General features: G+C 47.8%; 1 protein-coding gene across 4 annotated transcripts in view; it reads left to right on the top strand.

The window, feature by feature from the left end:
• The first annotated feature begins 9104 nt into the window (after positions 1 to 9104).
• LOC119973258 (GTPase KRas) overlaps positions 9105 to 27350 on the top strand; it is an 83681-nt gene continuing 65435 nt past the window's right edge. The window contains exon 1 of one of the 4 annotated variants that reach the window (XM_038810995.1): positions 9105 to 9756. The gene's annotated coding sequence lies outside the window, so the exon portion shown is untranslated. Of the gene's footprint in view, positions 9757 to 10013; positions 10182 to 27350 lie in introns of those variants that run through there. The other 3 variants (XM_038810993.1, XM_038810992.1, XM_038810994.1) reach the window with 3 other exon arrangements.

Genomic DNA, 27350 nt, shown 5'->3' on the forward strand with positions numbered 1-27350 from the left:
GTATGGGGAAAAGGCTAGCAGACTGTTAGCGCAGCAACTCAGGAGGAGGGAGGCGGCCAGGGAAATAGGTAGAGTGAGGGACGAGGGGGGGCGCAAAGTGGAGGACCCGGCAGAATTGAATAGGGTATTCCGGGACTTCTATCGTAAGCTGTATACTTCAGAGCCGCCGGAAGAACCGGAGGGGATGAAAAGGTTTCTGGACGGGTTAACATTCCCAACACTTGGGGGGGGGGGGGGGGGGGGGGGGCGAGTGGAAGAGCTGGGGGCCCCGATTAGAGTAGAGGAGGTATTGGGGGGTCTAAAGGCCATGCAGTCGGGGAAGTCCCCGGGGCCGGATGGATACCCAGTAGAGTTTTATAGGAAGTTCTCTGAGCTGGTGGGCCCGGTCTTGGGGAGGGTTTTCAATGAGGCAAGGGACAGAGGGACCCTGCCGCCGACAATGTCACAAGCCACCATATCTCTGATATTGAAGCGTGGTAAAGACCCGGAGGTGTGCGGGTCCTACAGGCCAATCTCCCTGATTAATGTAGACGCCAAGCTCCTGGCAAAGGTACTGGCGGGTAGAATGGAGGACTGTGTACCGGAGGTGATTGGGGAGGATCAAACGGGGTTCGTGAAAGGTAGGCAGCTGCCGGCCAATCTGAGGAGATTGCTCAATGTGATAATGATGCCCCCGGCGGGTAGAGAGGTGGAGGTAGTGGTGGCAATGGACGCCGAGAAGGCCTTTGACCGGGTGGAGTGGGATTATCTATGGGAGGTGCTCGGACGGTTTGGGTTTGGGGAGGGATTGGTGGATTGGATCAAATTATTATATCAGGCCCCGAGGGCCAGCGTCAGGACCAACAGAGAAGTGTCGGAGTACTTTAGGTTGTACCGAGGGACCAGGCAGGGCTGCCCGCTCTCCCCACTGCTGTTTGCGCTGGACATAGAGCCGCTGGCGATTGCGCTGAGAGCCGCAGAGGGTTGGAAGGGGATGGTGAGGGGCGGGGTTGAACACAGGGTTTCGCTTTATGCAGACGACCTGCTCCTGTACGTGTCGGACCCAGTGCCGGGATGGGAACTATACTGGGAATGCTGAGGGAGTTCGGCCAGTTCTCAGGATACAAATTAAATACGGTCAAGAGTGAAATGTTTGTGGTCCAGGCAAGGGGCCAGGAGAACAGATTGAGAGGGCTACCGTTTAGGCTAGTTGAGGAAAATTTCCGGTATTTGGGAATCCAGGTGGCACGAGACTGGGGCAGGCTGCATAAGTTAAATTTGGCCAGGGTGGTGGAGCAAATGAAGGGAGAGTTTCGGAGATGGGATGCACTCCCGCTGTCGCTGGCAGGGAGGGTGCAGACTGTAAAGATGACAATCCTCCCTCGATTTTTGTTTATTTTTCAGTGCCTCCCGATCTTTATCCCATAGTCCTTCTTCAAAAGAGTTAACGGGCTGATCATGAGCTTTGTCTGGGCGGGAAAGTCTCCGCGGGTGAAGAAGGCGATGTTGGAGAGGAACCGCAGCGAGGGAGGGCTGGCTTTGCCGAGTCTGGTCAATTATTACTGGGCAGCCAACATCGCTATGATAAGGAAGTGGATGGTGGGTACGGGGTCTATTTGGGAGTGGGTGGAGGCGGCTTCGTGCAGGGGCTCCAGTTTGGAAGCCCTGGTCACGGCTCCTCTACCACTGCCGCCGGCCAAGTACACCACCAGCCCGGTAGTGGTTGGTGACCCTGCGGATATGGGGCCAGTGGAGGAGGCATGTGGGGGAGATGGGGGCATCTGTCTGGGCGCCAATCTGCGACAACCATCGGTTTGCCCCCGGCAGTATGGATGCGGGGTTCCGAGTATGGCGGCGGGCGGGGGCGGGAAGGGTGGGTGATATGTTCCTGGAAGGGAGCTTCGCAAGTTTGAGGAGCTTGGAGGAGAAATTTGGTTGGTAAGGGGAAATGATTTTAGATACCTACAGTTGCGGGACTTTGTTCGTAGACAGGTCTCATCTTTCCCGCGCCTCCCACCAATGGAGATCCTCGACAGAATAGTCTCTAGGAGGGAAGAAGGGGAGGGTAGTGTCTCGGGTATATATAAGGTGCTCATGAGGGAGGAAGGGTCCCAGACAGAGGAACTGAAACTTAAATGGGAGGAGTAGATAGGCCGGGAAATGGAGGATGGGCTGTGGGCAGAGGCCCTGAGTAGGGTAAACTCGACCGCGACATGTGCTAGGCTCGGGCTGATCCAATTTAAGGTCGTTCACCGGGCCCATATGACGGTGGCTCGGATGAGCAAATTTTTCGGGATAGAGGACAAATGCGCTAGGTGCGCGGGAGGACCAGCGAACCATGTTCACATGTTTTGGGCATGCCCTGAGCTGAGGGGGTACTGGGAGGGATTTGCGGGGGTCATGTCCCAGGTGCTAAAAACAAGGGTGGTGATGAGTCCAGGGGTGGCAATTTTTGGGGTTTCGGAAGACCCGGGCGTCCAGGGGGAGAAAGAGGCCGATGTGCTGGCCTTTGCTTCCCTGATAGCCCGGCGACGAATATTATTGGCGTGGAGGGACTCAAAGCCCCCGAAGACTGAGTGGTGGCTTGCGGACATGTTGAGTTTCCTGGGGATGGAAAAAATTAAGTTCGCCTTGAGGGGATCTGTGCAGGGGTTCACCCGGAGGTGGCAACCATTTATTGACTTCTTTGCGGGAGAGTGAGCGTCAGCAGGGGGGGGGGGGGAGGGGGGGGGGGTAGAGTAGAGTAGGAGGGAAAATATGGCGGGTAGTACCGGTGGGAGGGGAGCGGGCTTGTGCAATATGTTACGGTGGAAGTATTGAAAGTACGTGGATGTTTGCACATTTTTGCCTTTTTTGCTTCCTTTCTGATGATGTCTGTAACTGTTTATAAAACCAAAAACTACCTCAATAAAATTGTTTATTAAAAAAAAAAGTTTCATCAGTCCGTCTATGGACATCATTTCGCAATTATCAGCGACCACAAGCCCTTACTTTGGCTTTTCAAAGAAATCAAAATGATACAATCGACAGCCTCGGCCAGGACCTGACGATGGCATTGTTGTTGGCAGCGTTTGAATATACTTACGAGTATCACCCGGGTGCACAGATTGCAGTTGCCATTAGCCACCTCCCATTGCCTTTACGCCCTCACATTCCTGCTAGTAGCAGACAAAGTTGTGTTGGCAGTCAGTGTTATGGACACGTTGCCTATCACGGACTCACAAATTTGTGCGTGGACTTAAAATGACGTTGGCAAAATTATGCCACGTCGTCCTACGTGGGGAACTTCATTGCAAACATCCTGAAGAACAGCGAGCATTCACAACCAAGCAACAGAAGCTTTGTGTTGAAGGCTTCAGTCTCCTGTGGGGAGTTTGTGTGATAGTCCTGAGGCAAGGCCGAAAAACCACTCTACAGGATCTGCATAATGGACATCCGGGGGTGTCCAAAATGAAGATACTCTCCAGGAGCTACGTGTGGTGGCCAGGATTTGATGGTTTACAACAGTGTTTTCAAACATTTTTTTCTGGGGACCCATTTTTACCAACAACCCGACCTTCGGGACCCAAGGCGGCCGACCTTCACGACGAACGGCAGCCAAGCTTAGCGACCCATGCGGGCCGACCTTAGCGACCCACTCTGGTTGACCGTCGTAACACATCATTATTGCTTACCTTTAATGCAACAGGTGAGCCTGCTTGGTCATCACAATCTCACTTGCTTTGTCATTCATTGTTACATTTCAGCTAATAACTTCAACTGGCGATTTAAGTTCTCACTGCATCTTTTGAAAAAAATCAAGAGGTTTGTTCTCAATGCCTTTAAAGTTTTGAGGGTTTTAAATTTTCATTTGCCAGTACTTCCCTGCATATAACGCACATGGGCTTTGCATCCTGATTTGCATTGGCACAATTAACAAAGCCATACCACAAGAAATCATCTTCATGCTGCTTTGTCCCCGATTTCAGTTTCTTCTTAATGGGTTGTTCACCAGAGGTTCTGGAGCTCTGCACAGAGCTAACACTAGTAATAACACTAGTATTGCTTTGTCTTGACATGAACTCTCCTGTGCAGCTCTCTCCAGATTCAGTTGTGAGATACTCGCTTGTTGTGTCTCTGGCCCTCACGTCCTGATTACAAAATAACCCATCTTCAGTTCTTCACATATGCCTGTTCACGTGTGCTTGCTTGCTGGCAGATACAAAATTGAATAATTTCTCCTCTGTGATTTTGCACCCAAAGCAGGTATTCATTTCTTTTTTACTTTGAAACTTTATTTCCAATACCTAATTTTTGCAAGTTTATGACTTTTTACTACCGAAAATTGAAAAGTAAAGCAATTTCAGGTGAACATGCACATCCTTACATTTACCCACAAACGTTGTTTCAAATGTATTCCCGATTTCTTTAGAAATTTAAACCAGTATAGAAAAAAGTTAAATCTTGTTTTTACTTTACAAACTATTACTTTAGATGAGATGATGTAACTTGTCAAACACACAAAATGTTATAATATTTCTTACTGTTTCCATTGCATTGACCTATCCAAACATTCAAGTCATCTCCTTCGCCATTCACAAGAAAAGCACATACTTCCTTGTTTCTAGAGAGTTGCGACACAAAGTGATGATTATGTAGGTTTCTTCCAGCGTTGACATGTGTCAGCCGTATTGAGGGGCCTCATTTGATCGGTATTCCTCACTGATAAACCTGGCCTGGCTTCCCTCACACTATCCAGTAGCTGCATCCACCCCAGTCACAGACTGCTGACCACTTCTCGACCCGTACTTCAAGTTGTGGGAGTGCAAGCGGACGTTGTGCCGGCTGGTGAGCAGCTTGGTGATAGAGCCGCAGGTCACATACTGCTGATTGGTGGCGAGGGACGAGCTGAACAGCAAGTAGAGGGAAAGCCGCAGAGCAGAGCTCTAAGCTGAGACCACCACTATTAGCATCGCGCAACCCAACTGGCTGCCCATCAGCCCCTGTCTCCACCCCCCCAGCACACAGCCCAGCCTTGTGCCTCCCCGCCCACTCGAACGCTGCAGCTAATCGGGTACTGTCCGTGGCCGGCATTCTTAAAAGTGGGTCAGGGCCTTTGGGCACTTTTCCCCGTGATCAGCCACAGCCAACCACTCCATGACCCTCCCGACACCTGCCCGCGACCCTGACTTTGAAAAACCTTGGTTTACCAGGATATTGCTTGGCATGGAGGGCATTAGCTGTGAGGAGAGGTTGGATAAACTCGGTTTGCTCTCACTGGAACGTCGGAGGTTGAGGGGCGACCTGATAGAAATTTACAAAATTATGAGAAGTGTGGACAGAGTAGATAGTCAGAAGCTTTTTCCCGGGGTAGAAGAGTCAATTACTAGAGGACATAGGTTTAAGGTGTGAGGGGCAAAGTTTCGAGGAGATGTGCGAGGGAAGATTTTTATACAGAACGCCTGGAACACGCTGCCGGAGGAAGTGGTAGTGGAAGCAGGTACGATAGTGACGTTTAAGGAGAATCTTGAAAAATACATGAATAGGAGTCCGGAAGTGTAGAAGCTATTAGGTTAGACAGTCAGCATGGTCGGCACAGACTTGAAGGGCCGAAGGGCCTGATCCTCTGCTGTACTTGTCTTTGTTCATTGATGGTGATATTAAGCGGTCGGTGGATATTAAGTGGTTGGTGGATATTAAGCGGTTGGTGCAGCAGTGTGCGGTGTGCCAAGAGCATCACAAACTCCCACTATCAGCCTCGCTCCACCTCTGCAAGTGGCCAGGGTGACCTTGGGTGTGATTAGATGCTGACTTCGCCGGGCCCGTCCTGGGGTCGATCTTTCTGCTACTAATTGATGTCCATTCAAAGTGGGTGGACGTATACCGGATGCCTTCCCCCACTTTGCGAGCCACCACAGAGAAGCTACGCCATTCATTCAGCATCCATGATATTCCGGAGGTACGTGTCTTTGATAACGGTGCCCCTTCACTAGTGAGGAATTTCTTGGGTTCATGCAGATGAATGAACACATTGGACCGCCCCATATCACATCTCTTCAAACAGTCTGGCTCAGTTGGCAATGCAAACGAACAAAAGCGGTAGCGCGTCCCAGGAAGTGTAACTGGGCACTTTAGCAATGCCAGCATGGCACTTCCAGGGTGCCAAGGTCCAAGTCTGGCAGTGCCGAGGTGCCCGGGTACCAAAGGGAAACATAGAAAATAGGAGCAGAAAGAGGCCATTTGGCCCTTCGAGCCAGCTCTGCCATTCATTACGATTATGGCTGATCATCCAACTCAATAGCCAAACCCTGCCTTCCCCCCGATATCCTTTGATCTCGTTTGCTATATCGAACTGCTCCTTAAAAACATACAATGTGTTGGCCTCAACTACTTCCTGTGTAACAAATTCCACAGGTTCACCACTCTCTGGGTGAAGACATTTCTCCTTATCTCTGTCCTAAATGGTCTATCTAACCTGTATCTTCAGACAGTGACCCCTGGTTTTGGACATACCCACCATTGGGAACATCCTTCCTGCATCTACCCTGTCCAGTCCTGTTAGAATTTTATAGGTTTCTCAGAGATTCCCCCTCATTCTTCTGAACTCCAACAAATAAAATCCTAACTAATTCAATATCTCCTCATACATCAGTCCCGCCATCCCAGGAATCAGTGAGGTGAACCTTTGCTGCACTCCCTCGATAGCAAGAACATCCTTCCTCAGAGAAGGAAACCAAAAATTGCACACAATAGTCCAGGTGCAGCCTCACCAAGGCCCTGTATAATTGCAACAACACTTCCCTGCTCCCGCACGCGAATCTTCTCATAATGAAGGCAGCATACCATTTAGCTTCTTTATAGCTACGTGACAGGGGCTGGTTTAGCACAGTGGGCTAAACAGCTGGCTTGTAATGCAGAACAATGCCAGTAGCACGGGTGCAATTCCCGTACTAGCCTCCCCGAACAGGCGCCGGAATGTGGCGACTTGGGGCTTTTCACAGTAACTTAATTGAAGCCTACTTGTGACAATAAGCCATTATTATGACGAGAAAAAGATTGGTGAAGACAAATGTAGGTCCCTTACAGTCATAAACAGGGGAATTTATAATGGGGACAAAGAAATGGCTGACCAACTAAACACATACTTTAGTTCTGTCTTCACAAATGAGGACACAAATCAGATACGAGGAATGTTGGGGAACGCAGGGTTTAGTGAGAGGGAGTAACTAAAGGAGATCAATATTAGTAGAGGAAAGGTGTTGGGGAAATTGATGGGATTGAAAGTTGATGAATCCCCAGGGCCTGATCATCATCCTACAGTATTTAAGGAGTAGCTCTAAAAATAGTGGATGCATTGGTGGTCATCTTCCAGGATTCTATAGACTCTGGAACAGTTCCTGCAGATTGGAGGGTAGCTAATGTAAATTCACTATTTCGAAAGAGAGAAGACAGGGAATTATAGACCAGTAAGCCTGATGCTGGTAGTGAGGGAAATTTTATAATCCATTATCAAAGATTTTATTGTAGAGTACTTAGAAAACAGTGGTACAGTCTGCATGGATTTATGAGTTGATGGCGCAAATCATCGTGAATGACTATGATTTAGTGGCCATTACTGAAACATGGTTAAAGGATGGTCACGACTGGGAGTTAAATATCCGACGGTATAAAACTATTCGGAAGGACAGAGTGGATGGTAAGGGAGGTGATGTAGCTCTGTTATTTAAGGATGACATCCGGGCAATAGTAAGGGATGACATCGGTGCTATGGAGGATAAGGTTGAATCCACTTGGGTGGAAATCAGGAATAGTAAGGTGAAAAAGTCACTGATAGGAGTAGTCTATATGCCACCAAACAGTAACGTTATGGTGGGGAAGGCAATAAACAAAGAAATAACTGATGCATTTGGAAATGGTACAGCAGTTATCATGGGGGATTTTAATCTACATGTCGATTGATTTAACCAGGTCGGTCAAGGCAACTTTGAGGAGGAGTTTATAGAATGTATCCGCGATAGTTTCCTAGAACAGTATGTAATGGAACCTACGAGGGAACAAGCGGTCCTAGATCTTGTCCTGTGTAATAAGACAGGATTGATTCATGATCTCATAGTTGGGGGTCCTCTCGGAAGGAGAGATCACAATATGGTGGAATTTAAAATACAGATGGAGGGTGAGAAGGTAAAATAAAATACTAGTGTTTTGCGCTTAAAGAAAGGAGTTTACAATGGGGTGAGAAAAGAACTAGCTAAGGTAGACTGGGAGCTAAGACTTTATGGTGGAACAGTTGAGGAACAGTGGAGAAACTTCCAAGCAATTTTTCAGTGCTCAGCAAAGGTTTATTCCAACAAAAAGGAAGGACGGTAGAAAGAGGGAAAATCGACCGTGGATACCTAAGGAAATAAGGGAGAGTATCAAATTGAAGGAAAAAGCATACAAAGTGGCAAAGATTAGTGGGAGACTGGAGGACTGGGAAATCTTTAGGGGGCAACAGAAAACTACTAAAAAAGCTATAAAGAGTAAGAAAGATTATGAGAGTAAACTTGCACATGGACTGCAGCGGTTAAAGAAAGCAGCTCACCACCACCATCTGAAGGGCAATTAGCGATGGGCAACAAATGCTGGTGTATCCAGTCACACCCCTCGAATGGATAAAAAAAAGCTTCACTCCTCCCAAAGTTTAAAAAAGAGACACTGCATTCTTGAGGTACATCCACCTAAGAATTGTTTGTGTGTGTGTGTGGGGGCGGGGTAGTTTGGTTTCATTTTAAATACAGCCAGTTTAAACCACATTGTATTTCAAGTGAAGAAATGTCGATTTCAGCCAACCCACGTGATTGCCAATTGCCCACGGACAGAGAAAGGCGACCAGATAGAGCGGGAGCTGGCTGCATTTCTTACATTCCTCATCTGTATAACTGCATACTTTATTTTTTAAAGCCAGTTCACGCAGAAACTGCTATTTATTGATACCGACACGTGGTAAACGAAATTTCAGGAAGAACGTTTGCCACCCCCCAAAAAAAATCATCTCCATGCTGTGAATTATTGAGCTGGGTGTATTTGGGCGGTTGCAGTTGTGTCACATTCTCATTGGGGGCACTCGCCACTTCCAATTGCCCACGGACAGAAAGAGAGAGGCGGCCAGATACAGCGGGAGCCCACGGCCTTCACCTCTCATTTTAAACCCAGACTGTGACGTTACAAGAAGATGGTAAATTCCCTGAACATTCAGCGCAATCTTTAAAAAAAAACATCCAGGAAACGCCAGTTACCTGCTGACGTCAGAAGAACAGTCATGTGGACTTAATTTGTTTTTTTAAATTAAAAAATGATATGATTTATTGCTGGGGGAAAATTTAAAGTTTTAAAGGGACCAGACCACACCGCGATACACTGCACACAGCAATCGGCAGTCTGGTGTGATTTTTGTGAGCACTGTGTCCTGTTAGAAAGGAACCGGGCTGTGTGAAATTGACAAAACGCCCTGGTCAGTTTCACTGCGTGGCCCAGCCCAGTGGGAATTCATTTCACGTTGACCCGCCCTTCCACATTTAAAAAAAAATACTGCTCACCACCCCCCTAACCAACAGACACCCACCGGCTCCCTTCCCTTCCCACGTACTCAAATGTTTGCTTATCTGCCACAACCGACCGCGACAAAGAGGGACGGACCCAACAGAACAGCGAAAGGCGAGAGAGCGAGGTTGCTTTGCAGGCGAGGAGGACTCCCGAGCAATTCTTCCTTCGTTTTAAGGAACCCGGCCAATCCAAACCAGGGCGAGAAGAGTTTTGCGGGTGAGCGCTTTCGATTCATCTAGGAAAGGATTTAACCGTGAACAGTAAGAAGTGCGTTGGGAGGGGGAAGGTTGGTTGATGCGAAGGGGCTTTTAGCAGAGAGTTGAAGTTGTGGATGTGAAATTCACACGCGGCATTGTCAGCTTCGATACATTGTGTTCCATTGGAACGCCGTGTATCCAGTGTGTTCCATTCGAACGCCGTGTATCCCGGGGCCCCCCCGGGGGGGGGGGGGGGGGGAGGGAGAGAACACCTCCCGTGTCTCGAGTCTGCTTCTCACCCGGCCCAAGGCCGGCCGGGGTGGGGGATAACAGCCCCGCCCCGAATGAGTAACCGATGGCCAAAGCGTTCGCCTAGAAACCGGGACATTTGAGTCCGGACCTACTGACGGGTTTGACCAGTCACCCTTCCACCCAGCGAAATAGGTAAGATTCGAGGAGGAGGAGGGGAAGCCATGAACTTTAAAAGAGGGAGGGAAAAAAAACGCCCATGGATTCACCATCGCTGCTCGGGGCCCTGCAATGCAGATAGAGACAGGCAGAGGCAGGAGTGGCTGACTGCGATCTGGGGGGTGGGCTGAGTTAGTGGCAACTCCTGTTTCCTTGTGCAAGTTGAAAGCCGGTGGAGAATTAGCCTAAGTTTTGTTGGTCGGAATAAGCCCCGTGTGTGTTTTTAAAAAGACATTTCGGTTAATCCTCCTGGTCAGTCGTGTACAGTTCCGGCGAGTTCGAGCACGGGAGATCAACTGGAGTGAACCTTTGGAACACTTTTTTTTGCACCAGAGACCTCGAGCTCTTAAAAAGGAAATGAAACCTAAACTTAGCAGTGGTTCAATTGTGCTCATGAATAGTCCTACGGGTGGGGAGGTGGCGGGGGATTTTGTTAGTACCCCGTTAGTAAAAGCCCGCAAAGTTTTAAATATCACAATCTTAACTTGTATTTCACAATTTCAGCCTTGATGAACGGCTCGGGTGTCCATAGATCACATTTCATTTTTAAAAAAATACGGGGGAAGAAGGCAATTAATTAACCCCCCAAACTGCTCATGGTGTTGAAGTGCCTGCCATCTGAAGGGCAGAAATGGGACAAGATCTTCCTCGACCCCACCTTTTCCAGTTCCATTTCCTCGCTTGCTCTGGTCGGGGTTGAACTGGATTTGGAGGGCTCGCACGGAAACCCATTACACTCCCTGAAAAGGCTGATGATTGTAGCTATGATTGTTTTTACTTTCCATTTAAAGTCTATCGACCCTAGCCTTTAAAAGGCGTGGGGATTTCCAACATGCTTTGATAACCGTGAGATATTCCGAATTTTGGTTGTTTTTAAAGCGGCAATGGAACAGAATAATAGAACGTAACAACTTTCTCTAATGTATTCAAATTAGGCTCTGATTTCATTCGGTTATCTCCATAACCAAATCGCCTTTCAAAAATCATGATGGCGGGGTTGATGGACATCAGGCTATAGCAGAGGAATAAGGTGCAGAATGTGAGTGTTGGACAGGACTAGAGAATAATGGAATCCCTCCAGTGTAGAAGGAGGCCATTGAATCTGCACTGACCCCTTCCACAAGAGCAGTCTACCTAGGCCCGCTGCCCCTAACTTGCACGTATCACGGGACACTATTGGGCAAGTTAGCATGGCCAATCCAGCTGATGCACATCTTTGGACTGTGGGAGGAAACGCACGCAGACACGGGGAGAATGTGCAAACTCCCCACAGTCAACCACCCAAGGTCGGAATTGAACCTAGGTCCCTGGTGCTGAGAGGCCGCAGTGCTAACTACTGTGCCACCGTGCCGTCGAAAGTAGTACCATATTAGATAGGAACAGAGTGAGACAGGCTACAAGGAATGCAAGGACAGGTTTACAACGCGTGTACATAAATGCACTAAGTGGTGAATAATATTGGTGAGTTACACAGCAATGTGAGAATATAATGTTGTGGCTGGGTGCTTTTTTTAACAAACATTTTATTAAGGCATTTATGGTTTTGTCGCAACAAAAGATACAACGGTAAACATAATTCAGTGCGTAACGTAACACCCCCCAGCCAACATAGCTGATACGCACAATTCCCAAGCCCCTCCATCTCCTCTCAGTGATCCCGCCTAAATTAAACTAACTCCCCACTAGCCCCTCATTCCCTAACCCACCGCGCCCCCCTTATTGTATCTGCTAACAGTTTAGCTTTTCCCGAAGAAGTCGATAAACGGCTGCCACCTCCAGACGAATCCTAACATTGATCCCCTCAGGGCGTACTTAATTTTCTCAAGTTTGAGAAACCCGGCCATGTCACTAACCCAAACCCCTGATTTTGGGAGCTCAGAGTCCCTCCACACCAATAAGATCCGTCTCTGGGCTACAAAGGAGGCAAAAGCCAAACGTCAGCCTCTCTCGCCCCCTGGACCCCTGGGTCTTCCAACACTCCAAAGATCGTCACCTCTGGACTCGGCGCTACCCTCGTTTTTAGCACCGTGGACATGACATTGACAAATCACTGCCAGAATCCCTTTGGCTTTGGACATGCCCAAAACACGTGGATATGATTTACTGGCCCTCCTGCACACCTCACACACCGGTCCTTTACACCAAAAAAACCGCTCATCCGGGTCATCATCATATGTGCCCGATGAACCACCTTGAATTGTATCAAGCTGAGCCAGGCACATGATGACTGTACTCAGAGCATCCTCCCATAGACTCGCCTCTTGCTCCTCTTCCCATTTGCGCTTCACCTCTCCTATCTGGATTCCCTCCCACTCCATAAACTCTTTATCATTTTTCAAGACTTTCCCCTCCACCACCCCAGTTTTTGAAACTACCTTATCCTGTATCCCCTATGGATGTAGAAGCGAAAGGTTGAAACCTGCCTTTTGTCCCTCACCTGCAGATAGCGAAACCCCGGCAAATCAAACTCCTCCTCCAAATCCTCATAACAAGGAAAGCTCCCATCGATAAACAGATCCCCCAGCCTCTCAATACCTGCCCTCTTCCACCTCCAAAACCCCCATCCCTGGGACAAACCAGTGATTGCCACAAATTGGAGCCCACACCGATGCTCCCTCCACTCCCATATGCTTCCGTCATTGCTCCCAAACTCTGAGGCGCCACCACCACTGGGCTTGTGGAGTACCGAGCCGACGAGGGTGGCAGACGTGCCGTTACCTGTGCCCCTACATGATGCTGCCTCCACCCACGCCCATACCGACCATTTCCCTACTACCCAACAGCACTTTCCTTCCTCGCGGGGTTTTACCCACCCACACAAACCCACAGATCACCGCATTAACCCACTTAAAAATGGCCTTTGGGATAAAAATAGGAAGATACTGGAAAACAAACAAAAATCTCGGGAAAACCGTCACCTTTACGTTCTGTACCCTCCCCTCCAGTGACAGCGGGAGCATGTCCCACCTCAAAGTCCTCCTTCATTTGCTCAACTAACCGGGTCAGATTTCATTAATGTAACTGCTCCCATTCCTGTGCAACCTGGATTCCCAACTATCGAAAACTTCCTCCCACCACTTCAAATGGCATCTCCCCAATCTCCTCTCCTGCCCCCTTGCCTGGATCACAAAAACCTCACTTTTACCCATATTAAATTTAAATAAGAACATAAGAACATAAGAACTAGGAGCAGGAGTAGGCCATCTGGCCCCTCGAGCCTGCTCCGCCATTCAATTAGATCATGGCTGATCTTTTGTGGACTCAGCTCCACTTTCCGGCCCGAAAACCATAACCCTTAATCCCTTTTATTCTTCAAAAAACTATCTATCTTTATATTAAAAACATTTAATGAGGGAGTCTCAACTGCTTCACTGGGCATAAGAACATAAGAGATTTATTTATACTCCGAGAACTGGCCAAATTCCCCGAAGATCTGCATTAACTCTCCCATCCCCATTAGCAGGTCAGAAATATACAGGAGTAGGTTGTCCACATGCAACGAGATCCTGTGCTCCACACACACACACCCCCCACCCCGGACTAGCCCCTCCCATCCCTTTGACACTCTCAGTGCCATCGCCAATGGCTCCACACCCAAGGCAAATAATAGTGGGGAGCGTGGACATCCCTGCCTCGTCCCCCGGCTCAGTCTAAAATAGTCCGAGCTCACATGGCTGATGCTTAACATACAAGGACATAAAGCGTTCATGGAAAAAAAAAATGGGGTGTCACTGGACTAGTAATCCAGAGGCCTAGGACAATGCTCTTGGGGGGGGGGGTTTGAATACCACCATGGAGGCTAGTGGAAGTTAAATTCAATAAAAAGCTAGATTCAATAATGGTAACCATAAAACTATCGTTGATTGTCATAAAAAGCCATCTGGTTCATTAATATCAGTTAGGGAAGGAAATGTGCCGTCCTAACCCGGTCTGGCTTACATGTGACTCCAGACCCACAGCCATGTGGTTAACTCTGAAATGGCCTAGTTAGTTCAGTTTACTTTACCACACTTAGGTTGAGGGTAATTAGTGATCGTCAACAAATGCTGGCCTTACCAGAATGCCCACATCCCATGAAAGAATTACTGATTAGGGAACACATTGTCGTGTTGTAAAGAGAGAATTTCCTTGGGGCAAGGACAGAGTCCATTTAGTTCCAATTTAAAAGAAGAAAAGGTAAGATTGTGCTACTTGGGGTATTATCTCCTCCTCCTCCAGGCCAAAGAGGGTGTTGGTGACCATGGACTTCCATTGGATTGGTATGTGATTATGCTTGGAAAAGAGGTCCTGTGGCGGTTGCCTTCTGCAGTATGGCTGACCAAGAAAAACTTTGTTTTGCGGCTAACCCCGTGTGTCAGCCCCCCGCTACTTTATCGGTTGCTGGCTACCAACAGGTCTTGGAACAAGTTGGTGAACGCCTTCCACATCCTGTGGAAGCTCCATTCCAAACCACGGATGGCGAATTCTCCAGCCTGAGAAATTCCGCCAGGTCGGACAGCCAATCTGCAGCCTTGGGTGGTGTTGCCGATCACCAGCCAAACAGGATTCTCTGGCGGGCGATCAGAGAGGCAAAGGCTAGGGATTCGCCTCCCCTTCCCATGAAGAGCTCTGGCTGATCTGCCACTTTTGGATACAGCTCCACCCTCGCCCCCACAACCCTGGACATGGCCTCAAAGAAGAATGTCCTGGACCCAACAAGTCTGGGGCACAGACCAGAACATGTGGATGTTTGGAGTGTAGCTACTACCACCTGGCTATTCGAATATTTGGCCAGCGGAGGATGGGAGTACAGTTGAAAGAACAAAGAAAGAAAAATTACAGCACAAGAGCAGGCCCTTCTGCCCTCCAAGCCTGCGCCGATCCAGATCCTCCATCTAAAACTGTCGCCTATTTTCTCAGGATCTGTATCCCTCTGCTCCCTGCCCGTTCATGTATCTGTCTAGATACATTTTAAATGACGCTGTCGTTCCCGCCTCTACCACCTCCACCGGCAATGCGTTTCAGGCACCTACCTGGCCACCTGGTTGTGGCCAATGCTCTGAGGGAAGTCCCTGCACAGGAACTCTCCTCCGTCCTCATCTACTACACTTGACCCATCCCTGTACTCTTTTTCAGCTCTAGCTGCCTAAAGGTAGAACTGTAGGTTCGGGAGGGCCAGGCCTCCCTCATTTCTCCTCCTTTGTAGGACCCTCTCTTGGATCCTCGGGCTCTTTCTCCTCCTCCTCCCCCACCCCCTCAAATCCTCGCACATGCGCACGCACAAATGCCATGATTAATCTGTCAACTGTGTTGAAAAAGGCCTTGGGGATGTCAATCGGGAGGAATCTGAACAGGACCCTGGGCAGCACGTTAATTTTGATTGTCTGCACTCTCCCTATCGGGGAGAGAGGGAGTGAGCTCCACCTCTGCAGGTCCTTTTTGACTTCCTCCACCAGAATTGTCAGGTCCACTTGTGGATCCGTGTCCAGTCGTGGGCTATTTGTATTCCCAGGTAGCCGATTTTGTCTGGGCCCGTTTGGATTGCAGTCCTCCTAGCTCTGTCCTTCCCCACTGTGGGTTCATAGGGAAGATCTTGCTCAGGTTAAGCTTGTAACCCGAGAAGGCTCCAAACTCCTTCAGGAGTTATACCTTCCATGCTGGTCCAAGGGTTCGAGGTGTAGAAGAGCAGGTCATCCACATAGAGTGAGACTCTGCTCTCTGTCTACCCGTCTCTCCTTTGTACATCTCTCCACCCCTTCGCTGAACTGATGGCGATTACCAGTGGCTCGATTGCCAGAGCAAACAGCAGCAGGCTCAGCGGGCATCCCAGCTTTGTGCCTCTGCAGCCAGAAGTATCTAGTGCTGATGGTTTTAAAAAAAAAAAAAAATTTTTATTCAAGCTTTTCAATAACTAATTTTCTCCCCACAATTTAAAACAAACGAGGCGTGTTTCCACACCAACACAAGAAAAGAACTCGCCCCCCGAAATAAATAATAACAAAAAACCAACAGCAATACAAGAAAGAAGAAAATAACAACATAGCAAACCCACCGCCGCAAAAACAAACCCCCTAACTATCCCCAAGCACCCCCCCCCCCCCCCAGGTTGCTGCTGAGACCGACCACACTCTACCCCATCGCCAGGAAGTCGAGAAAGAGCTGCCATCACCAAAAGAACCCCTGTACCGACCCCCTCAGGGCAAACTTCATCCTCTCCAACCTGATGAACCCAGCCATTGCTGTGGTACCAGTCAATACCAGTGGTATTCCCCAACGGTCAATGCTAGGACCATTGCTTATATCAGTTGGACACTGTAAAGTATGCAGACAATCTCAAACTTGGATGAGTGACAAACAGTGAGGATGATGCTCATTGCTTGCAACAGGACACGGAGGCTAGTGGAATGGACGGATTTTAACACCAGAGACGAGTTAATGGCTGGGTTCCTCAGTGAGCTGGAACAGCGGGCCCTGGGGTGAATGTACATTGACCTTTGAAGGTGGCAGGACATAGAGTGGGGTCTGTCTTCATAAATAGATGGAATTGAATACAAAAACAACGAAGTGATGCTGAATCTTTAGAAAGCTCTGGATAAACCCTGACTAGAGCATCATGTCCAGCTCTGGTCACCACAGTTGGAACGATGCCAGGGTGCAGAAAAGATTTAACAAGAATGGTTCCAGGGATTGCAGGGGTGGGGGGATTAATTGCAATGTTAGATTGGAAAAGGTGAGACTCTCCTTGGATTAAAGTTGGTTGAGGGGATATTTGATTGAGGTGTACAAGACTATGGCTGGCATTGATAAGGTAGACCAGGAAAAACACTCATTAGCTGATGGTACAAGGATTCACAGATTTAAGATTTTGGGAAAGCTATAGAGGAAGGATGTGAGGAGAAACCTTTTTTTACACTGGGTGGTGGAAGCAGAAATGATGGATTATTTCATTAGGAAATTGGATGGGTACTTGGAATAAACTTGTGGGGGCATGATTTTAATGCAGGGGAGTGGGACTAGCTGGATTGCTCAGTGGCAAACCAGCATGGACTTAATGAGTTGAATCGTCTCCCTCTGTGCTGTTGAAAAATGACTCGTGACTCTGTGCCTTCCACAGTGAGATTTTTTATTTGTCCATGGGATGTGGGCGTTGCTGGCTGGGCCAGCATTGTTTTCTCAATTCCATGCTGTGGATATGGAGTCACATGTAGGCCAGACAGGTAAGGATGTCTGATTTCCTTCCCTAAAGGATATTAGTGAACCAGATGGGTTCATCGTTTCATGGTCATCATTAGGCTTTTAATTCCAGATTTTTAAAGAATTCTAATTTTTCCCCCTGGTGGGATTTGAACCCAGGACTCAACAAAACCACTAAGCCCCTGTTAAATATATGGTGGATGGATCGGATAGTTCATTGACTCCAAGCATCCACTGGAACTGAAAATTAGCTTATTTAATTTAAAGCCAAGGCGGAGGTCCGAGTGTGATGGTTGCCTTAATGAATTAATGAACTACTCGGGCCAGGTGCTAACTGTTCCACTGTATTTTATGCTGGTACATGGTGTACCAGGAACTTCAAATGATTTCAATGTGAAGTGAGAAGAAGCGTTTGTTAGCCAAATGCTTTTGGAATACCAGATCCCTCCTGTGATGTAGCTGCTGCTGGCATGGTTGGCATTCATTACCCATCCCTAGTTGCCGTTAAGTGGTAGTGGGTTGCCTTTTTGAATTGCTGCAGTCAGCAGTCTTGACATGACGTGAGTGGGTTGCTGGGCCTCTTGAGGCAATTAAGAGTCTCGTCGAGCATGCTGGTGTATATGTCAATGCAGGTAAGAGTGGCAGGTTTCCGATTCTATAGACATTTCTGAACCAGCTGGATTTTTCTGAGAATTTTGAGTTTTGTGGTAATTTTTACAAATGCCAGGTGGTCTACTGCAGTATTACTATTGCTTCAGATTAGTTTTAAGTTTGATAATTGTCCAATATGGGGTGGTGTTGTGCTGCAACACACTGGTGAACTAATCCATCAACCGTCATTGCCATGTGACGGACCTCTTGGCCAGGAGATGGTGATGTAATGGTAATGTCACTGGGCCAATAATCCAGGGGCCCAGAGTAATGCTCTGGGAACAAAGGTTCAAATCCCACCATGATGAAAAGTCTAATGATGACCACAAAACCATTGTCATAAAAACCCATCTGATTCACTAATGTCCTTTTTTTCGAAAAGGAAATCTGCCATGTTTTCCCTGTTCTGGCCTACATGTGACTCCAGACCCACAGTAATGTGGTCGACCCATAGCTGCCCCACTGAAATGGTGTGGCAAGCCACTCAGTTCAAGGTCATTTGTGGGCTTGGGGGGGGGGGGGGGCATTCCAGTAATTCCCACATCAATGAAAGAATAAAGTGGTGGGGGGGCGGGGGAAAGATCAGATTTTTGTCCTTGTGGGTCATCTTCGTGCATCACTTGATTCATTCCTGGTGTTTTAAGAATTTCCACGACAGCAGCCTAATCACAAAATCTAGAGCGACAGTACATGTAGTACTCAGGTGGCACTGCATTATCGGAGTTTCCACCTTTTAAACAAGACCGTGAGGCCCTTGCTGCTCTATCACGTTGATGTAAAAGATCCAGTGACGCCGTTTGGAAGAGGAGCAGGGGAGTTATTTTCTGTGACCTGGACAATATTTATTCCTCAACTAATGTTGTTAAAACAGATGATCTGATTATTATCACGCTGCTGTTTGTGGGAGCTTGCTGTGCACAAACCTGTTGCCACGTGTCCTAAACTGGGACAATTACTACGCTGCAGTCGTGCTTAGCCGCCAGTCAGTGCCAACAGCTTGAATTGACATAGCAACTTTAATGTAATAGAACATCTTGAGGTGCTTCACAGGAGAGTTCTAGATCAAAGTGTGTCAGGAAGAGATGATCCTTTAAAATTGAGATGAGGAGGAATTTCTTCAGCCAGAGAGTGGTGAATCTGGAACTCAATGCCGCAGAAGGCTGTGGAGGCAAAGTCACAGCATGTCTTTAAGACCGAGATAGGTAGGTTCTTGATTCATGAGGGGGATCAGGGGTTATGGCGGGAAGGGCAGGAGAATGAGGATGAGAAACATATGATCCATGATCGATTGGCGGACCAGACTCGATGAGGTGAATGTCCTAATTCTGCTCCTACATCTTATGGTCTTCTGATGTCCTGTGGTCATAAAAGGTGCTATATAAATGCAAGTTCATTGGTACTAACATAATATTATTCTAATGTGGGTTTGATTTACCAGGAGGCATCTAAGATCCCAATCTAAAACTTCAGACCCACCACATTTGAAGCAGGGCAAGCCAACAAGATAATTGAGAACAAAAAAGGGGCTGGATTACAGGACTTGGGTGTGGAGAGTTGAGTGACTGTGCTATACTTGTTGAGGATGGGAGTGACTGTGTTTTCTGGGCAGTGTCATTGGGTAGTTCAAGAATTGTAAATGGAGAGCCTGGGACCAGATTACATGTTGTTTTTCCTCATCGAGGATTAGTTTTATTTAGTTTTATTAGGAATGTGGCGATTCAGAGAATCAATCTTCAGTTTATGGGCTGTCGTTGAAGGATGCCATTGTGATCTGTGAGTCATGCATCTAATGAGAGGTAGGATATACCACTGGGGATATAAAGTGCCCTTGTGTTCATATTGCAGGAATTTAAATTATTCAAAAGTAGTCTTTGTGGAAGACGCAATAGTTTTTAAAAATTGCATGTGGAAATTATTGGATATTCAATGTCGAGTGTGTGCACTGTTATTTCTTAAGTGGATATTCATCAGAACTTTTTCAAAAAATTCAATTGCAGCCTTCCTGAATTCTTAGTAGTTCAGATGCTCATGCTGGGGTGAGGGCTTCAGACTGGCATACACCTACGCCACATTGACTAGAACAGTTTGAGAAAGCGGCTCACAATTGCTGGGTTTTTCAGTGACGCTGGCACCCAAAAATCCAGTAGATAGACCACGCTACAGCCATGGCAGTGGAGGGGATGGATGTTTGGGCGAGTAAATGAAATGCATAGCTGGTGGCACTGCTTGCTTCTCGATAGTGTCTAGCTTTGTATTGTGGCTGCGATCATCTAGACAAATGGACGGTATTCTGTCACACTCCAGACTTGTGCCTTGCAAGTGATGGAAAGGAGTCAGGAGGTGAGATGTTACTGCAGAATTTCCAGCTTCTGATCTGATGTAACAGCCACGGCATTGGGATAGCAAATTTGATTGAGTTTGGTTTTAACTCTGTTGAGATAGAGGATGTTCCTTGGTGTGAGTGAAACGAGTTTATATGATCATCTGGCTACTGTCGCGGAGATTCTACAAGGTTTGGAAATAGCTGAGGGAATAATTCCCAGATTTAGCATTTTGCTACCATAGTGTGGCCCATTGTTTGACTTGAGCTGTTTGCTCTCAGTGGAGGACACGACAAGCCTGAGTCATATTCGACCCTATGGCAAGCTTTAAACCACCTATCAATGCCATTGCAAAGACCATCTATTGCCATCTGTGTAAATTCGCCTGAGATTGACACTGCCTCAACTCACCTGTTGACATTAATACTTTTTTTTATCCTTGGGCTTGACTATTCCAATTCACCAGATATCTATCTGGTCATCCAAAATGCTGCTGCTCATGTCCAAACTTGCACTAGGCCCTGTCTTCCTAACTCCTGTGCTTGCTGCTACACGGGCTCTTGGTCAAGCAATGTCTTGATTTTAAAATCTTTATTTTCAAATCCCTCCATTGCCTCAGCCCCTCTCTATCTATTTGTGTAATCTCCTCTAGTCCCACAGCCCTCGGATATCTGCAGGCATCTAATTCTGGACTTTTGAGCATCCCCAGCAATAATAACTCCATCAATGGTGCCTGTACCTTCAGTTATCCAGCCCCAAGCTCTGGATTTCCCTCCCAACTCCTCTCTGTGCATCTCCCTCACTTTCCTCTTTTAAGATGCTCCTTAAAACTAAGCTTTTTGTCACCTAATCTAAGATGGCTCAGGATTTCCAGGAAAGGCTGCTCGGAGGAAGAGAGAGACTCTTTCAGGGACAGCCTGCAACTCTTTGTCCAACTCCTGCTCAATGTCAGCATTTGGCAAAACTGCTGTTCAACTTGAAAACTGCTAGCAGATTACAAAACTACAGATAGACCTGGCTCCTCCCGTTATTAACATCACCTTCATTCCACTCGGGTGTCCCATGACCAGCTTACCCAAGTCTAAACACACTCCAGGGAATTTTCAACAATCATCAAGTTTCATGAGCATATCTTTGTAAACATGTAAATGGTCAACAGTAACAATATTTTACAACCTCTTAATTGCAGCTTTAGCGGATAGAGTCTGATACGTTAACCTAGGTTCTTTAATATTACTGCAACAGATATAAATATAATGTATACCAATATTTCTTACATTCATCACACTTACATTTAAAAAAAATGTTTTCACAAAATATCAACAACAAAAATATAAAGCACAAAATGCAACAAATGTAAAGGAAACTCAGTAACAAAAATAATAAATTAACACCCGGCCAAACACATAGCAAATATATACACCCAGACAACCTCCAATATATAGAAACAAAACTGAAATAAACCCCCCCCCCCCCCCCCCCCCCGGGTTGCTGCTGCCACTGATCGTTGTCTACCCGTTCTGCCAGGAAGTCTAGAAACGGTTGCCACCGCTTGGAAAAACCCCTGCACGACCCCCTCAAAGCAAATTTCACCCTTTCCAATTTGATAAACCCCGCCATGTCATTGATCCAGGCCTCAACGTTTGGGGGCCTCGCATCCCTCCACTGAAGAAGAATCCTCCGCCGGGCTACCAGGGGCGCAAAGGACAGAATACCGGCCTCTTTCACCTCCTGCACTCCCGGCTCCTCTGCAACCCCAAGTATTGCGGACCCTCAGCCCGGTTTGACCCTGGACCCTACCACCCTCGACACCGTCCTCGCTACGCCCTTTCAAAATTCCTCCAGCGCTGGGCATGCCCAGAACATATGGGTGTGGTTTGCTAGGCTCCCTGAGCACCTAACACACCTGTCCTCACCCCCAAAAAACCAGCTCATCTTGGTCCCGGTCATGTGTGCCCTATGCAACACCTTGAACTGTATGAGGCTAAGCCTCGCACATGAAGAGGAAGAGTTGACTCTCCCTAGGGCATCTGCCCAAGTCCCCTGCTCGATCATCTCCCCTAGCACCTCCTCCCACTTACCTTTCAGCTCCTCCCCCGAGGCCTCCTCCTCCTCCTGCATCACCTGGTATATTGCCGAAATCTTCCCCTCTCCAACCCACACCCCCGAGAGCACCCTATCCTGTACCGTGCATGGCGGCAGCAGCGTAAATCCCACCACTTGCCGCCTAACAAACGCCCTTACCTGTAGGTACCTAAAGGTGTTTCCCAGGGGGAGCCCGTACCTCTCCTCCAGCTCGCCCAGGCTCGTGAACTTCCCATCCATGAATAGGTCCACCAACCTCCTTATCCCTGCCCTGTGCCACCCCGCAAACCCTCCATCTATCCTCCCCGGGACAAACCAATGGTTTCCCCGTATCGGGGTCCACACCGAGGCCCCCAACTCCCCCCTGTGCCGCCTCCACTGCCCCCAGATTTTGAGGGTAGCCGCCACCACCGGGCTCGTGGTATACCTCGTTGCAGGGAGCGGCAGGGGCGCCGTTGCCAGCGCCTCCAGACTCGTACCCTCACAAGACGTCGTTTCCGGCCTCTTCCATGCCGCTCCCTCCCCCTCCAGCACCCACCTGCGCACCATCACCACATTAGCGGCCCAGTAGTATCCACAGAGATTGGGCAGCGCCAGAGCCCCCCCCCCCCCCCCCCCCCCCCCCCCCCCCAATCCCTGCTCTGCTCCAGGGATACTCTTCTCACCCTCGGAGTCCCACATGCCCATACAAACCCCGTTATACTCCTATTGTTTGCAGATGACACTAAGATGAGTGGTAAAGTGAAAAGTGCAGAGGATACCGGAAGTCTGCAGAGGGATTTGGACAGGTTACATGAATGGGCTAGGGTCTGGCAGATGGAATACAATGTTGACAAATGTGAGGTTATCCATTTTGGTAGGAATAACAGCAAACGGGATTATTATTTAAACGATAAAATATTAAAGCATGCCGCTGTGCAGAGAGACTTGGGTGTGCTAGTGCATGAGTCACAGAAGGTTGGTTTACAGGTGCAACAGGTGATTAAGAAGGCAAATGGAATTTTGTCCTTCATTGCTAGAGGGATGGAGTTTAAGACTAGGGAAGTTATGTTGCAATTGTATAAGGTGTTAGTGAGGCCACACCTGGAGTATTGTGTTCAGTTTTGGTCTCCTTACTTGAGAAAGGACGTACTGGCACTGGAGGGTGTGCAGAGGAGATTCACTAGGTTAATCCCAGAGTTGAAGGGGTTGGATTATGAGGAGAGGTTGAGTAGACTGGGACTGTACTCGTTGGAATTTAGAAGGATGAGGGGGGATCTTATAGAAACATTTAAAATTATGCAGGGAATAGATAGGATAGATGCGGGCAGGTTGTTTCCACTGGTGGGTGAAAGCAGAACATAGGACATAGCCTCAAAATAAGGGGAAGTAGATTTAGGACTGAGTTTAGGAGGAACTTCTTCACCCAAAGGGTTGTGAATCTATGGAATTCCTTGCCCAGTGAAGCAGTTGAAGCTCCTTCATTACATGTTTTTAAGGTAAAGATGGATAGTTTTTTGAAGAATAAAGGGATTAAGGGTTATGGTGTTCGGGCCGGAAAGTGGAGCTGAGTCCACAAAAGATCAGCCTTGATCTCATTGAATGGCGGAGCAGGCTCGAGGGGCCAGATGGCCTACTCCTGCTCCTAGTTCTTATGCTCTTATGTTCTTATTGACCCGTCTAAAAAAGGCCTTCGGGATAAGAATGGGGAGGCACTGGAACAGAAACAATAACCTCGGGAGCACCGTCTTCACTGATAGCGCATCCCACCTCTTGAACTCCTGCTCCACCAGCCTCGTGTAATTAAGTCTATGCAGGGCCCCCCAGCTCCTCACCTCAACCCCCAAATATCTAAAGCTCCTCTCCGTCATTTTTAGTGGGAGCTCACCAATCCCCCTCTCCTGGGTGAACCACGAACAGCTCGCTCTTCCCCATGTTGAGCTTCTACCCTGAAAATTCCCCGAACTCCCTGAGGATCCTCTTTCCTAGGGCATCTCCCCCCCCCCCAACCGGGTCCGCGACATAAAGTAGCAGGTCGTCCGCATAGAGTGATACCCTATGCTCCTCCCCGCCCCGCACCAGCCCCCTCCAGTTCCTCGACTCCCTCAGTGTCATAGCCAGGGGCTCAATCGCCAATGCGAAGAGCAGGGGGGACAGGGGACACCCTTGCCTCGTCCCTCAATACAGCCGAAAGTACTCAGACCTCCTCTGTTTGTGGCCACACTCGCCACCGGGGCCTCGTACAACAACCTGACCCACCTGATGAACCCCTCCCCAAACCCGAACCTCTTCAGCACCTCCCACAAGTACCCCCACTCTGCCCGATCAAAGGCCTTTCATCACACTTTCTAACTGGGAATAACCAAGAGCCGTGTGTTAATTGAAGCAGTAATGACAGGGGAACGTGAGTTATATTGTGATCAATAAGAGTATTGCAAACCCACCAATATCAGGCCATTTAATCCCCGTGGCCTATACATGTTTGACAAGAACACCCAACTTCAACTAAACCTATCCACATTCCATTTTATTTATATCTCTCACTCCAAGCCTGTGGTTTTGTGCATTTTGTGAAATGCATAATTATTTGATGTCATAAAATGATTGTTGGGGCAGCACGGTGGCGCAGTGGGTTAGCCCCGTTGCCTCACGGCACCGAGGTCCCAGGTTCGATCCCGGCTCTGGGTCACTGTCTGTGTGGAGTTTGCACATTCTCCCCGTGTTTGCGTGGGTTTCGCTCCCACAACCCAAAGATGTGCAAGGTTGGTGAATTGACCACGCTAAATTGCCTCTTAATTGGAAAAAATGAATTGGGTACTCTAAATTAAAAAAAAAAATAAAATCATTGTTGCACAGAAGGAATTTCTAAGGAAAGATGTACTGACATTGGAGGCAGCCCAGAGAAGGTTCAACAAGGTTGATCCTGGGTATGGAGGGATTTTCTTATGACGAGAGGTTGAGTAGGTTGGGTCTGTATTCATTTAGAGTTTAGAAGAATGAGAGGCGACCTTAATGAGACGTATAGAAATCTTTTGTGGGGGGGGGGGGGCGAACGACTTTGACGGGGTAGACGCTGAGGGATTATTTCACCTTGTGGAAGTGTCTGGGACCAGAGGGTATTATCTCGGTGTAAGTGGTCGCCCATTTGACACCGAGATGAGGAGGAATTTCTTCTCTCGGGAATCTCTGGAATTATTTACTGTGGAGGCTGGGTCGGTAAGTATGATCAAGGCTGGGATAGACATTTTTAATCAGTGAGGGAATCAAGGGTTTATGGGGATAGGGTGGGAAAGTAGAGTTGAGGATTATCACATCAGACCAATCATTACCTAAATGGATGGGGGAGCAGGCTGAATGGGCCAGATGGCCTACTTCTGTTCCTTTGGGTTATGGTCTTAAAGAGGGAATTCAGCCCATTTGAGACTAGGCCAGCGCTCTGCAGAACACTCCCGTTAGCTCATTCCCCCACTCTGACCCTCTGCAAGTCTATTGCCCATCCAGTTTCCGTCTGAAATAATTGATTGTCTCTGCTTCCAGCATCCTCGTGGGCAATGAGTTCCTGTTCATTACCCCTCATTGCAGTTTTTAAAGGAAAAAAGTTCTTCCTCACTTTGCCCCTGTACCCTTGCCCAAGACGATACCTAGTCCTTGTACCATCTACTAATGGGAACAGCTTTTCTTTGTTTATATTATCTAAATCTTGTACACCTCTTATCAAATCTCCCCCTCCTTTTGCTCCAAGGAGAACAACCACAGTTTTCTCCAAAGAACCCGGCAGCTAAATTATTTCGGGTTCTTTTGAGGACCTTCTTTCTTCGAAGCAAATTGATTGCGTCCTTGACTCCTCCCAGACATCATCTTCCCCCAGCACTGTCATATTATCCTTAAACAATACTGGCTCTCTTGTACAAAGGGATATTCAGTGTTGCCCTTTTTTTGTTGAACCAGGTCTCCATTGTCGGCACATCATGCCATTAATAGATGGATATCGGGAGTTTGAATGAGGTTCTTCGGGTTGCAGTTGTGACTGGTTTGTTTTGAATGGGGATTGAGCCACAGTTTTCAGCGATGAATCGCACAGCTTGACTTGAATTTAGGTTTCACTGCCTTTCATGTTTTATATTTAACTTCTCAGTCCTCCTTGCTTTCGAATCACTTGGTACTCTCATTCCATCCTGCCTCGTTTTCTCACATGCACCCTTTGCTCTTGCACCAATACACTTCCTGTGCCTTTCTGCGCCTCTTCAGTCTGGTCGCTCTTATAAAGCACACTGCTGTTTATCCTCAATCCCCTTTGCTCCATTTGTTTTTATTTATTGTAAAATTCCTTTTTTTTTAAAAGCGATCCTTTGATAATGTTTCTGAATCATCTTGAGGTAGGGGGAATTGTTTTACTGTGCTCAAGGTACTGCAAAATGTGAGCTGTCTGCTGTGTCTGCCACAGCCGCCATCTTGGTTTATAACCGCTGGTGATGGCTGAATGGACGAGAATAGGAGCCCTATGTTGTCCTGCTCTCATTCTGAAGGATGGGAAAAGTGACCAGTTCTCCAATTATATCCTTGAAGTTTTACTAGAAACTTAGCTGAGGATGCTAATCCGATTCTGGGGCAGTCTCCATGATCATTCAACATCACTCGTCCCCTCTTTTCCCCTCTTCTCCCCCCCCGCCCTTGCTTCTAGATGCTTCTATCAAATTGTTTGCAAGATGCGTCTTTTTAAAAAATATTCTTCCTCTCCCTCAAACACCTGTTGTCGCCTCTTCCAGTTGGGAAGTCGCCCTTCAGCTTCTGGTTATACTTTCCCCTCATTGTCACAAGCTACATCATTTAGTCATCCAGTGAATAGATCCTATCGTGGTGACAGCAGCAGGGAAGAAAGGACTCTGCAATGCAGCAGTGACCTGTAGAAGGATGGCACAGTTGTACAGTGGTTAGC

Source organism: Scyliorhinus canicula, chromosome 11 (genome assembly GCF_902713615.1).
Source record: "Scyliorhinus canicula chromosome 11, sScyCan1.1, whole genome shotgun sequence".
Lineage (NCBI taxonomy): Eukaryota > Metazoa > Chordata > Chondrichthyes > Carcharhiniformes > Scyliorhinidae > Scyliorhinus > Scyliorhinus canicula.